This window comes from Pygocentrus nattereri, chromosome 9, assembly GCF_015220715.1.
Source record: "Pygocentrus nattereri isolate fPygNat1 chromosome 9, fPygNat1.pri, whole genome shotgun sequence".
Lineage (NCBI taxonomy): Eukaryota > Metazoa > Chordata > Actinopteri > Characiformes > Serrasalmidae > Pygocentrus > Pygocentrus nattereri.
The window spans coordinates 32,736,987-32,750,855 of record NC_051219.1 but is presented as its reverse complement, the minus strand read 5'-3'; the positions used below and the strand labels follow the sequence as shown (position 1 = coordinate 32,750,855).

At 39.9% G+C, this 13,869-nt stretch overlaps 1 protein-coding gene across 3 annotated transcripts in view; it reads right to left on the bottom strand.

The window, feature by feature from the left end:
• l1cama (L1 cell adhesion molecule, paralog a) overlaps positions 1 to 13,869 on the bottom strand; it is an 88,313-nt gene that overhangs the window by 39,829 nt on the left and 34,615 nt on the right. The gene's annotated exons all lie outside the window — the stretch shown is intronic.

Below are 13,869 nucleotides of genomic sequence, written 5' to 3'. Positions count from 1 at the left end.
GCCTCTAAATGCTCACTCTCAGAGAGTTATTACAGGAAATAGTTACAAACATGTACCTGATGCCTGTGACACTGGAAATTAGTCATTAGATTGTCTTTGCATTAGCTGCACTGGGTTGTGGTCAGTACAGTTCTCTACAATGCATTTAACATCAAAAACACTCAGAATGACTTTGCTTACATCTCAGCTATTGAATGATGCAGAAATTTGAGAAAATTAATGGAATTCCCCTTTAACATTAGTCTGCATGCTGTTAATGGTATTATCAATCTCTTGCCTTACGTTCTAGTGCACAGAACCCTTCATAAACAGGGTTTAATACTACTTAAGCCATCTGACTGAAACTTTTCACAATTAGACGTTGAAGAGGCATATTCTTTACTTTGTATGTCTTACAGTGAATCCGCCATTAAAGCCTAGCTCCAAATATTGCATGTGTAGACTGTTAGCTGTCTAACAGGCTGTTTAGTCTAGCCAAAACATATACATATAGTTGTATATTTATATACATTTTTACTTTATTCACATGCATATAACAGCATACTTCATTCACATGTATAACAGCTAATATTTAATTTATGGCATGTACTCATAACCACATGCGATCTACTATTTAGAGACACAGAGGCACAGCAAAGACAGCATTAGGAATATTGCCCAAGGACCCTTATTTGTATAGCACAGTGTGCTTGCCTAACTGAGGAATCAAAACCCCAGTCTGCTGTGTGGAAGGCAGTGCTGTTACAACTCAGCCAATTCATCCAGAATATATATTTCAGATGTGTTTTAATCACATGATCAGTTTTAATAATAATAATAATGATAGAATCTCGTCACATTACCCACCCCTAGTGAAGATATGAGAGTGAAACCACAAATAATTAACCTTATCAAATAAACACAATTCCCCTGAGATCAGTAAAAATGAAGGCATTTGTTGTACACACATTTCATTAGCATTCTGTGTAAACCATCAAACACAAGGTGACCACAGTTATTAAGGAGATAACATGAAGGAGAGGAAAAAAGGAGAGTGAGTGGTTGAGTAGGAGCGCAGTGGCCTGAACTGGAGTATTTGACGTGGGCTTTTATGAGCATGAAGATAAGCACCTATTAGAGATGGTATCGGTCATGCTGCAGGGGTGAGGGCTCCTCTCCAGGAACAGTTCACGCTCTCCATCTGGAGACAGCCTCGCCAAATCACAGCACACACACACACACACACACCACATGCACAGTCTGAATGTACAACTGTCTTTATCCTTCACTGACGTTATCACGCCGGCTTACAATTCTTTCTTCTACAGTCATGATCGCAAAAACACACAATAGAACATCCCCTGAGGACAACTGAAAAATATAAATACAGAGAGAGAGAGAGAGAGAGAGGCAAAGAGAATGAAGAAAAAATGAAAGAGAGAACAAGAAAGAGAAACAGAGAGAGAGGAGGGAATAAGAGAGAGAATGTAAAGAGACAAAAATGAGACAGCGGGAAAAAAGAATGAAGAGAAAATTAAGACAGAGAGGAGAGAGACAGAGAGAGAGAAAAGATAAGATGAAGATGGAATACAGAATATGAAAGAGCGAGAGAGATTAAATGGAAAAAGATGAAAAAGAGCGAAAGAGATAAAGGAAGAGAAAGAGAAGGAGCAGGGAAAACAGAGAAGGAGAAAAAAGGGAGAGAGAAGGACGACAGACAGAGAAACAAAGAATAGAGAGAAAGTGAACAAGAGAAAGAATGATAGTCATAGAAAATAGAGAGCAAAAGAACAGAGAAAGAGAAAAAAAGACAAAAGAAAGAGAATAGATGAGAGCTAGAATGGGTGACAAAGAGTATGAGAGAGAGAAAGAACAGAGAAAAAAGGAACAGAAAGTGAGAGAAAGACAAAAAGAAAAAAATCGATGAGAGTCAGATCGGGTGAGCGACAATGACTATGAGAGACAGAGAAAGAGAGAGAGAGGTGGAACAGAAAGAAAGAGAAAAAAGAAAGAAGACAGAAAATGGGACACAGAGAGAGACGAAGATGAATAGAGGGATGGAGAGAGTGAAAAACTAAGGGCGGAGGTTGGATGTCTCTGGCTGGCGTGCTGCAGGTCTGAAGCAGCAGGAGGCTGAGGGAGCTCCGCTGTAACCTGGCAGCGCAAAGCACTCGGCAACAGAGCCAAGCGACCTTGGAGAATGACAGAAGGTTGAGAGGAGGAGTAAAGAAGAATTGCACACACACTGTTGGGGGAAGAGAGATAAGCATTCCGTTCTTTCTGCCAAAGGCCCCATTTCCCTGATTGCTGTTCCCGTCAGGTCAATAAATGGATGAATCATAAACAGGTCATTAGTGCTGTTTCAACACTGTTTGGATCAGAACATGTGAAACACAGCAGAGCACAGAATAACAGCGGGAAAAGATCACCAGCAGACGATGATAGAGTGAAACATGGATTAGTCGGGTCATTGAACACATCACGTCCCATCGGCCCTGTACCCTCAGCAGCTCCGTCTTAGAAACAGAGACAGACAGAGAGAGAGACAGAGAGAGAGAGAGACACCACAGAACCTGGAAACCCAGAGAGGAGAGAGCCTGCACACACTGCAGTCTGAGTCAGACAGAGGACGAAACTCATTTTCTATGACACTGCCCAAAATACCGGTCAATAAGAGAAGTGTTCTTTGAACAGTTCAGAAAAAAGTAGATAATGTCCTCCCTTCTCTATAATGTGTTCCGTTCTCTATCAGTATCTGATAAACTTCATGCTATTCTTGGAAAAGAAGCTGAGATGGCGACACTAGCAGCCAACGTCTCAGCTCTACATCATCTCAGTACAATCCTCAGGGAGCTCACTAATACAAGTTTACTAACAACAGCATCACTACTTATCTTCTTAAATATACTACTTATGTACTCTTTATTCATTTATTTGTTTTGCCTATTACGCCACTATCCATACAAATTATTATAGGCAATCTTGTATGTACGTATGTGTACATATGAATATGAGTATGTATATGTACATCGCTGTTGTCAAAAGAAAACCTTGTATAACTTTACAGAAGAAGGAAAAAACCTAGTTTACTTGTAATGTACCAGCAACACCCCCTAACCCTCCCAGCACCCCCCCTGACAGAGAGAGAGAGAGAGAGAGAGAGAGAGAGAGAGAGAGAGAGAGAGAGAGAGAGAGAGAGAGAGAGAGAGAGAGAGAGAGAGAGAGAAGGGGCGACAGAGAAAGAGAATGTCTGTGTGTGTGTGTGTGAGAGAGAGAGAGAGAGAGAGAAGGGGCGACAGAGAAAGAGAATGACTAAGAGAGAGAAAGAGAGAAGGGGTGAGATAGAAAGAGAATGAGTGTGAGAGAGAGAGGATGGGGTGATGGAAGGTGAAGGTTTTGACAGTAATCCCCTCCTCAACTAAATCACACAGCTGCTTCCCCCATCGATGTCTCACCTCTCCTCCACTCTCCTCCTCTCTTCTCTCCATCCCTCCTCTCTTTCTCTGGTCTGAATCTAGTGTACTGTTGCTGACTGATCAGAGGACTACTTACAGAGGGGTGGCGGCAGCCAATTACAGGCTGGCCTAGCCTCTTCTGGCCTTTAACAAATGCCACTGAAAGAGGATGAATCGAGCCGCGCTGTGCTGGGTATTTAGTGAGCGGCGGGGAAACAGGGATGTGTGATAACGCACTGTCCGTCAGCACAGTTCGGCACCACCGAGAGCGCGGCTGGATTAGCGCAGTCACACGCTCGCTCCCGTGGGAGAGACCCGCCAATCAAACCATCGCCCAGCAACGCATGATCAAACAACGGCTGGTAACTAGGTGACCAAACCAAGCGTGACATGCTCACAGACACTGAGGGCAGTGAATGAGAACAGAATAATGATGGTGAAGAGATTGAGCAGAAAAAAGAGGAAAAAACAGCAGCATTAGCAGGTTCCTGCGCAGCTTCAGGAATTCAGGACCTGTATTCTACATTTTAATTGCATTTTATTTCTTCCCCCTGGACATTTGCAAGGTTTTGTGTACTAAAACAATGAATAGGGATGTACCAATATGGGAACTGTGGGATGGTGTATAAACAATGATAAAATGTAGAAATGTAGACTTAATTCAGCTAAATTAAATTTGCTTGCATTAATACTGTGGAGAAAATGTAACATTTATTTCAATTACAAGTACTATAAAATGTGTAAAATGCAAAAATTTCTGCACAGTAGACCAGCATTGCCTAAACACATTGAACTCTTCTGTTAGTATATCTCCATCAGGTTGAAATATCAGACAAATCATCTACAAATCATCTACAAAACTTCTACAGCAGACGATTCAAATAAAGTTACCAAAATTCATTTTAAACATCTCATTTTTCAACTTCTGTATGAAAAAAGGAACAGGCTGAAACTCAAAGAATAAAGCAAACCACTCTCCACTGGAAGGCTAAACCACTGCAGACTAAAACTGTAGTCATATGAAAATGGGTCCACAACTGTGACATCACAGCCACAGCCACAGCCACATCCTCTGAAAGTGCTGTATTTTGCAGCTTACTTTTCACATGCAGACTGCAGAGTGAACGTGACATTTCGAAGTAACAACTATTTCTGAAAATACTGTTTTCTTTCTCTGTTTATGTCACAGAGAAAAACTGCATATGCATATATCCACCTACTCGGTTGTCGGTAATTTAGCCCTGCCCATTCACACAAGTTATAAGAAATGTTTCACCCTGGGCTGCTTTCTGAATGTGGCATAATACAGTACAGTCAATCATAACATAAGTCTTTTACATATCTATCAATCTCAAAGTCGCAGTAACAAACAGTTTAATTCTAAAAGATGAGGAGAGGCTGGAAAATGGGCATTTAAAATTGATTTTGGAAATAGTGGTACTCAAGCTGCTTATAAAGCGGACACTTTTAAGTGCTGTATAATGTTGTACTTGCTGTATAATGTTGTAAGTGTTATTAAAATGGCTTTAAAAGCTTGACATTTATATTACTGATAACTGTAGACACTGATTATACATATTCCCCTACTGGTCTCTCATATAGTAATGCATTTTGAACTGTTTTCTGCACACAAAAACATCATAAGTGGACCTTAATACAAAAGAATATAGTATATGGGCCCTTTAAGTGAAAGGTAAGAGATAGGAATGCTGTCAGTCTGTGGATGAGCTGCCATGCACTGTCACCAGCACTGATGGAAGAGATTGACACAATGATCAGGCCTTTAAAGCTCTCAGACTTGTCGCACGGTCATCTGTGATAGCATCTAAAGCCTGTTAGCTGCCTCATTGGCTCGAGTCAAAGGACAAACAGGAGGGCCTACACTGCAGCTGTGCGACCCCGCAGGCCACCATGCACTTTATACTGAGCAGCAGCCGCGTGTCTAACATGGAGTAATAGACCACAGAATGAGAATCTGTATGCTCCTACACAATAAGTCTGAGTCATACAGCAAAACTGGCCGGTATCAAGTTTCTTTGATGAAACACGAAAGGGGTTTAATTATCTCTGGGCAATGAAGCATGGTGACAGTGACTAAATCGCTCGCTTATCAATTAAAATGTGAATCACAGCGTGTAGCCATAAACACTAAATATCACCAAGCGCCTCATTTGTAACACTGTTAATTTGGCCTGTATGGCAGATTCCTCCAGATCACAGTGATGTTTGGAGTCTTCACCCCCTCTTTGAAAAGGAGATGGTAAATTAGCATTTAAGAACATTCAGTCTGAGCAAATTGCAGCCTTCGAGGTCTCTGTGGGACATGACAGGCTTTCAGAGACGCATTTTAATGACCCCTTGCTTCAGTCGAGGGAGACAGACAGCAACAGGAGAGGCCCCTGCAGACTCCAGAGCACACTCTCTCCTTATCTAGCAGCTCCATCATATCAGCCTTTTTTTCATAATTACGAATCCTAGGCTTGACTTGACATGACGTTTATTTCACACTCACATTCCATTTTATAAAACGCAGCTGGGAGAGCACTTATGCATTTACAAATTGTTTCAACAAAACCTTCTCTAAAATTGTAAATTTTCTGGAGAAGGCAAAAACATTCTTTACCTTGAGTTTAAGTTAATGGATTCGGGGCCATTTCTGTTAGTCCATTTGTCATGAAAAATTTACACACAATTTGAAGAACATTTTTAAATGATGAAAATCATGAAAAAGGACTAAAAGACACTAAGAGACACAAAGTTTTGTTCCGACAGAGACCAAATTCCTCTGCTTCTCCACAATATAAGTAACTGTACTTCATTCATGTCCAGTCAAAACAGCTATTAAGCACAAATTATTCTTTTTTATATATATTTCTGAGGACATTAGACATGAGATAATTCACTTGCATAAGGAAGGGAAAGTCAATCAAAGGAAATTTTGAGAAAGATTAGTATAGAAAAAGAAAAAAGTTCAAAAAAAGATAAAAAAATATAGAGAAAATGAAACTTACAATTAACCATAGAAGACCTGGCAGACCACACAAATGATCAAATAAAGAGTACTTAAAGATTTCATCTTTGAGAGAGAGGAGGAAATCAAGCTCCACTCTTGATTCAGATCTGAACAATTCCACAGGTGTTTCTGTCCATCCTTCCGTTGTGAGAAGGGAGCTCAACACTATGGGTCTGATATGATGTGTAGCTGTCCAACGGCTGTTACTGAGAAAATTAACAGACAAACCAGAAGAACATTTGTAAATCAAACAAAAAAGTGCAGAGTCCAGACCTCAACATCGCTAAATGTGAGGTTACTTGAATTGTGAAAAGCAGCTTCTGACCTTTGGAGATGTAAAAAAAATATCCCAGCAGAGTTCTTTGAAAAAACTCAAAGCAAACCTCGTGAAAAGAAGGGAAGCTGTAATAAAAAAAAAATTATAATTTCTACTTAATGGCGGCTCTGACGGGAAATTAAACGAATGAAGGGTTTTCTCTGACTTTTGCCCAGTACTATACATGGCATAAACTAAGTTTTTGGTATGTACCTGTACAATTCTTGGTGTGACAGCAGTAACGGTATACCAATATAAACAGCATCTCACCCAGAACCAACTATTCATAAACGAATGCCAGGATGTTTTGTAAAGAGGGCGTACTGTATCTGTGCTGAAATGGCTCTACAGTTTAACCCTGACGTTCTTGTCTAAAGGGGTATGTGCGGCTGCAGGCTGTGTCCTGTCGTGCCTCCTCTTTAAATATTAACCACCTCCAGCTGTGAGGATGTGTGTCAGAGCGGAGGAGAGAGGGGAAAGATGGGGGGGAAAAATAAATGAATATGTGTGTGCCCTCCACCCCTGGAGACCTCCCTTAGGCTCTGTCTGTCTGGAAAAGCGAGAAAAAGTGAGTGAGAGAGAGGGAGATAGAAAAAGAGCAAACGGAGAAAGAGACAGAGAGATAGAGATGAAGATGAAGATAGAGGGAGAAAGAGAGAAAAATAAAGGGGCAAAGAGAGAGAAAAAAACAGAGAAGGAAAACAGATAGATAGATAGATAGATAGATAGATAGATAGATAGATAGATAGATAGATAGACAGATAGATAGACAGAGCTTCTAAAAGAAAAGGGAAAGAAACACAATTAGATGACAGCACTCATTGGGAGAGGAAGAGGAGAAGGAGGAGGAGAAGGAAGTGATTGAAGGTAATGGGAAAAGGAGGAGTAGTGGCAGAGGACATGGCAACATAGAGGGGGGGCTTGTAATTCACATAGACCCCCTACAGGGTAAATTATTTATAGCCTTCCCCTCTCTGTCGGTACGCTTTGCCCTGAATTCACCTAAATTCATAATTCATATTCCTGCGTTCACCATATATTTGGTTTGGTGCCAGACTGGCCTTCCTCATCTCTGTACAGTGGATTTAACTGTCTGTCTCCGTCCGTCTGTGCGTCTTCCTGAAAGTCAACATCTCTTATGCATGAGTCTGTGGCACTGAGATAAGTCTGGAGGGTTAAAGATTGTAATGAGAAGCACGAAGAAACACACTGCAAATGTGTGAAATTAACGTGGACTAAAATATAACATCGAAATACTTAAAGGCATTTTTAGGACAGACTATCTCACAACATTTAGTTTTATCTACGGTTTGTGAAGACGTTAGAACAGACAGAACCAGCAAAACAATGTCACATATAAAAGAGGCTGTGAAAAACAATGAGTACTGAAGTCATTTTAAAATAGAGTTAAATAGTTAAATGGGCATAATTAATTATAAAAATAGTTCTAATGATTAGGCTAGAAGCATAACCGAGGAACATATAATTCAGACACATGCTATTCTTATCATGTGGAGGGTGGTGGTCTTTTTATTTCATCTTCAAAGCTGACATAACTGGATTAAACTACACGGAAGACTCTTAATGGTCAGGCTCATGCCAGCTCTAAGGTAAGATGCACTTTATTAGGGTCACTGTATTTGCTTAAAAGTTTTAACATGAGATCTAATGAAATGACAAATAATAAACAGAACTGTACAGAGCTCACGTTTGTGAATAAAAACATTTTGTAAAGATAAATGTTAATGTACATGTGCAAACATTTTTATTGTTTTATTAAAGTTTGCTGAAAGGTCGTGTCTCAGAAAATTTAACGCTGCATCACCTGCGGTGTTCACTTAAGTATTAGTGGATGCTTATGTGAAGGGGCTGCTTCTGCTGCTTTAACCTCCTCCTTATTAGACAGGAAAAACTGTGGCTTTTGATCCAGTGGCTGAAAAGTTTCTCCGGTTTGAATGATGTAAATATAACATAGACATAACAACAATAATTAACTGAGGTGGGTCCAGTTAACTGGTCTAAATCTGTCCATTTATGAAACATGCAGATATTCAGTGTTGTAGAAGTACTGATGAAACCCATGATATACTCAGAAGAGAGTATAGTGAAAGAATTTATCATGATATGGATAACATATTGGCCACCTCCATGTGCAGTAATGCTTTCCGCTAATCTCCTCCTAGAAGCCTCACCCTAACAATAGAGTGTACTGGATTACACGAGGTCCATAACCATCTAGCTTATCTCATTATGTGGAAGCATTATGGGAGAAAGTAGCAATTACTGTGCCTGATAAAAAGTCAATACACCATTGAAGCCTTTGCAATGTCTGCCTTTCAAAGTGTGTATTTCTGAAGTAGCACTGTGGAGACTTACAATACAGTCATTTGAGCAGCTGTTTCCCTTCATCTTTTTACTCCATTCTTTACTCTTAATCCCCTGATACTTTGCACTTTGGTCAAAGCTTTTTTCACCCCCCACTCCTTCTCTCCATTTTGCTCTTGGATCTTGGATGTAATAAAGTGCACACAGATTGACACGCCGCTGACAGCAGGCAATATTTTTTCTGCTTTATTGACTGAACATCATATGCTGGATATCCCAGCGCTCTCTTTGTGTCTTCCTAAAGGCCTGTGATGTGGGCAGACAGCTTTGGAGCTTCTCTAAACCCACCTGAGAACTGACCTGCATCAGTGGCTTCAGCAGAATGCTCTAAAAGAAACCACTGAGAGGAGCTGCTCTTAGCAGGGGTGTAATCACATGCAAATGTCACACACAAAACAATAAGTATTGTTTAAGGTATAATGCGGGGAAGGGTTTTTTTGCAATATCACTATATTGTCACTATATGTGCTGCATGAAGATTTCACAATCATATCAGCATCGGCAGATGAGCTTAAACACCACATTAATCGGTAAAGTCTCTTATCTATAGTTCTAATATCCAGAAGTGTCTGATCAGTTCCGTGGCATTACATCTGCGCAGGCCACATTTTATGTTATTTTTCCTCAATATGTTAAATTCAGCAAGTAAACACTAAAATGTGCAGAATTCTGTTCTCTGTACAGGATATTAACTTATGTTCACTTAGAAAATCAGGAAAAGAAAAAGATTTGATCATGGGTGCCCAAACATTTGCATACAACTGTATTTATCTATAATTCTAATCCAGCATTGGCCCAGAATTCACATTTCATTGCATCCCTACCTTATATTACAAATATTAATATAGCATTACATTGCATAGCATAAACCTAACCATATTCAATTTACAGTGTGAATTGTATCTAAACTCATTTAATTGAAAACAATATAATATGCAGGCCCAACTGATATTTTCATTGGCCAATATCAATGACAATACTGATGCCTTGTGGTTTGTCAGTATCAGCAGATAACATGCAATAATTATGGATTTCTCGGCACCACCTAAATATGAACCTGTAATCTCATGATGATAGGGTAAAACCTTAGACGGTCAAGCCACTGCCCAATATGAGTCACCTGTTTTTAAAATAAGCAATGACAGGCTAAACTGAAGCAAAATACATCATTCATTAATTCATCCAACATCTAACCTGCTTATCCTCCTGGGTGGAGGGGGAGGGGCATGGTGGTGCTGCTGGAGCCTATCCCAGCACTCACTAGGCAGAAGGCAGGAAACAACAGTTATAATTACAAATAATGCTAAATGTATGTAAACAGCATGTAACCAAGCCTTTTGCACAAGAAGAACATAACAGAAAAAAATGTGTGGAGAATAATTTATTCTGGCCTCTAGTGCTATAATATTTAAGTTATTAAAGATTGTGAGTTTATTTGAATTTAAGAAATGCGACCATTGAAAACTGATAGTCGTATCTGTCAGTAAAGCACCTTTAAATGAAACTATTCAAAACTGAAATCTAAAATATAAGGGTAAATTTATACTGGCCATTACTATCAGTTATCGTGGTTTTAAAAACTGTATCAGTATAAAATAATGTTGGGCAACATGACATTATTTACTGAAACTGTGATACATTTTCAAAAATATGAAAGACTATGCTATTCTGAGCATACTGTGGATATCATCAGTACTTAACCATTTCACAACCATGTTTGACTGCAAAGCCTACATGTAGCATAGCACAAAATTAGATTTCATTTTAATTAGTGCAGCTGAGTGTGTGAAATGTTCAAATCATTGTATTCATAGTTTTTGATAGTATTTTTTTTAAATGTGGTACTACTTTGTTTATTCGGACAGACAAAATAAATACTGACATATCGTGTATCATGAAAACTTTTTGAAATATCATATTAAATTTTTTGTAATATCGTCCATCTCTAGTACAGCAATTAAATTTTGGTCACTCCCTAATTATTATGTATATGTTAACTTCACTAATACAGAGAAAAATTCACACATTTTGTTATTACTGCACCGTCTCTTGTATTTCTAAAACCCCTCACTCGCCCATTCCCTTTTTTCTCTCACCTTATTCTTCACCCCATTACCTAATACTGTTTTCCATACTCGCCCCTTCTCTCTCTCTCTCTCTCTCTCTCTCTCTCTCACTCTCTCTCTCTCTCTGTGAAGGGTCAATATCAGAATGATAAAAGCTATAGAAATATAAAGGGGGCAGTCAGTGGGGGCTACCGCCCACTATCTCTATCCATGTTTCCATGACAACGAGGTCTCCACAGCACCCCCCACCCCCCCACATACAAATTCAGTTATTCATACACACGGACACTAACATGCAGTTACTTGGCAGATACATGCTCAGACACATGGGCTTATATATACACAGGCACACAGACGCACACACACACACACACACACACTGAAATGCATTTTGTGTTCTTTCAATTTGCAAAGAATGATTATCTATTGGATTTACTCAAAGTCAAGAGCACCACAAGCAGTCCAGGGACTCCCTCACTCTCTCTGTCTGCCTTCACTCCAGCTCTCTCTTCTATGATGCCTGTGAAGCAACAACCAGGTTTATTTATTTATTGATGTTTCTTCCCTCCAGCCACAATAAAAAAGGGGAGAATAAAAGAACTGGTGAATAATTAAAGGTGTTGAGTGTACTCATTAAGACGAGAGGGGGCAGGTTTAGATGTGTCAAATAGGAGAGAAAGTGGAAGAAGGACAGGGGTTGCTGAAGATCAAAGGAAGATTCGGGTATGATAATAGAATTAAAGATTAATAAGATGGTTACATGCCTGAAAAAAGAGAAAAAAAGCAGCAAGAAAAGAAAAAGGAGGATATTATACACAATACACAGGCAGTGAAACCCAGTTAAGAAGCAATATTAGACTCTGGGAACTTGTGATGCTTTATAACTCTGAGCTCTCTGTGCCTCTGGGCGAGCTTAATGCTGTTAGATACACAAGTGGTGAAAAAAGTCTTTCTCCAGCACAGCATGAAGTGCCAATACACAAATCTATACTAGGGTCATTCTATGAAAAGTGTGTATCCCCATACTTCTCAAAAATGCTTTCAGATCATCAGACTTGCTGTCTTTAAGATGGTAACAGGGCTGACTGTCCAAGGGTTTAGGTTTGCAGGTTAAGTCAGCCTGTAGCTCATCCCACTTGTGCAGAAAGCTATTAGAGCACATAGTGGACCAAAACTCTAAGTGCACTAGCTAAAATGCTTCTGTTTTGTATTCTTTTTTAATTTAATACAAAAAACAAATGATATTATTAGCACATAAATTTGAGTGAAAAGTAGAATCTTTGAAATCTTTACATGCTTTCAGAATATCTTAGTGTTTGGTACATGTCCCCCTCTTGCTTTAGTGACAGTGTCACTCGAGCTGTTCATGGACTCATTTGCACAAAGGCCTTTGGTGAACAGAACATGAGCTTCACTGGGAGAGATAAGACTTAAAAACAGACTGACCTCTCTGTACAAAGGCCTTAACATGGTCAATGTCACACATATTTCATTAATGTTTTTTCACCTCGAATTGTGAAAGATGTGGCTTAATCATTCAAAAAAATATGCAGTTTTAACTGTTACTCTAATATAAGAGACACAAATTGTGCCATTTTGGTAGAATGACCCACAAATCATATTTGCAGCGCAGCATCGGGAACTAATGTGAAACCCATCACATATCACTTCAGACCACTCTTACCTGAAATCCATCAAACTCTGACAGTCCAGGACAAAACTCCACATAACATGAAACACTGCAGAGCACAAGGTCCACAGAGGCAGGAGCAGTAGCAGTGTTTCTGAAAGACAAGTGGATTGGACCCATCACCCTCTCCCTCTCTCTCTCCCTTTCCCTCTCCCGAAATGGGCCACGTTCACTCAGTGCCAGCCTCAATGACAGACTGCGCCTCTGGAAACAGGAGTGTTCATTAAAGAAGCTCCGCAGGTGCTTTGTAATCACGCAATGCACGCGAACTTGGCCAGCCACCCAATTAGACATTTCACCCGCATTCAAATGGCCTGAATTAAAATGGCACGTAATCTCTGAAGGCACAACAAGAAACATATTTCACTCTAAATGGGTAATTAATACGACAACTAACACTTGTAGCCTTTCGCCAAACCCAGTGAGGTTGGGGCGCGTGAAAGCCAAGCAAAAAAAAAGAAAAATGGCGCAAATGCAACCAGCGAAAATATTAGCCTCGGTTAATAACAGCAATCACAGCAGTGAAATTGTGAAATTAGGTGGAAAAGCCATCAATACTGACCTTCTCTCCCCTCAGAGCGCCACACAGCGCCTCTGCTCTCTCTTTCTCCACCCCTCCTCCTCTTCTCTCACTGCGACCTTCAGTCGTTTTTTTTTTTATTATTATTTCCACCTGTGTGAGGCCTCGATGCGGGAGTTTTCTCCCTGAGGGCTGTCAGAGTGGATCAGAGAGGGTGATGGCACTCAGAGGAGTGACCTGACAGCTCCTGAAGCAGTAATGGCCTTTTGAGTCTTTTGAGGAGTCGGCACATTTGAACCGGTTCGTGAAAAACATTGTGTGCATTTGTCACAAACTTGAGGTACTTGTGAATGAAGTTATCTCAAACTGACATGGTTACATTAGTGCTTAGCCAGTATAGGCAACACAACAGTCATCCACTGATCCACAAAATATGACTTATCCA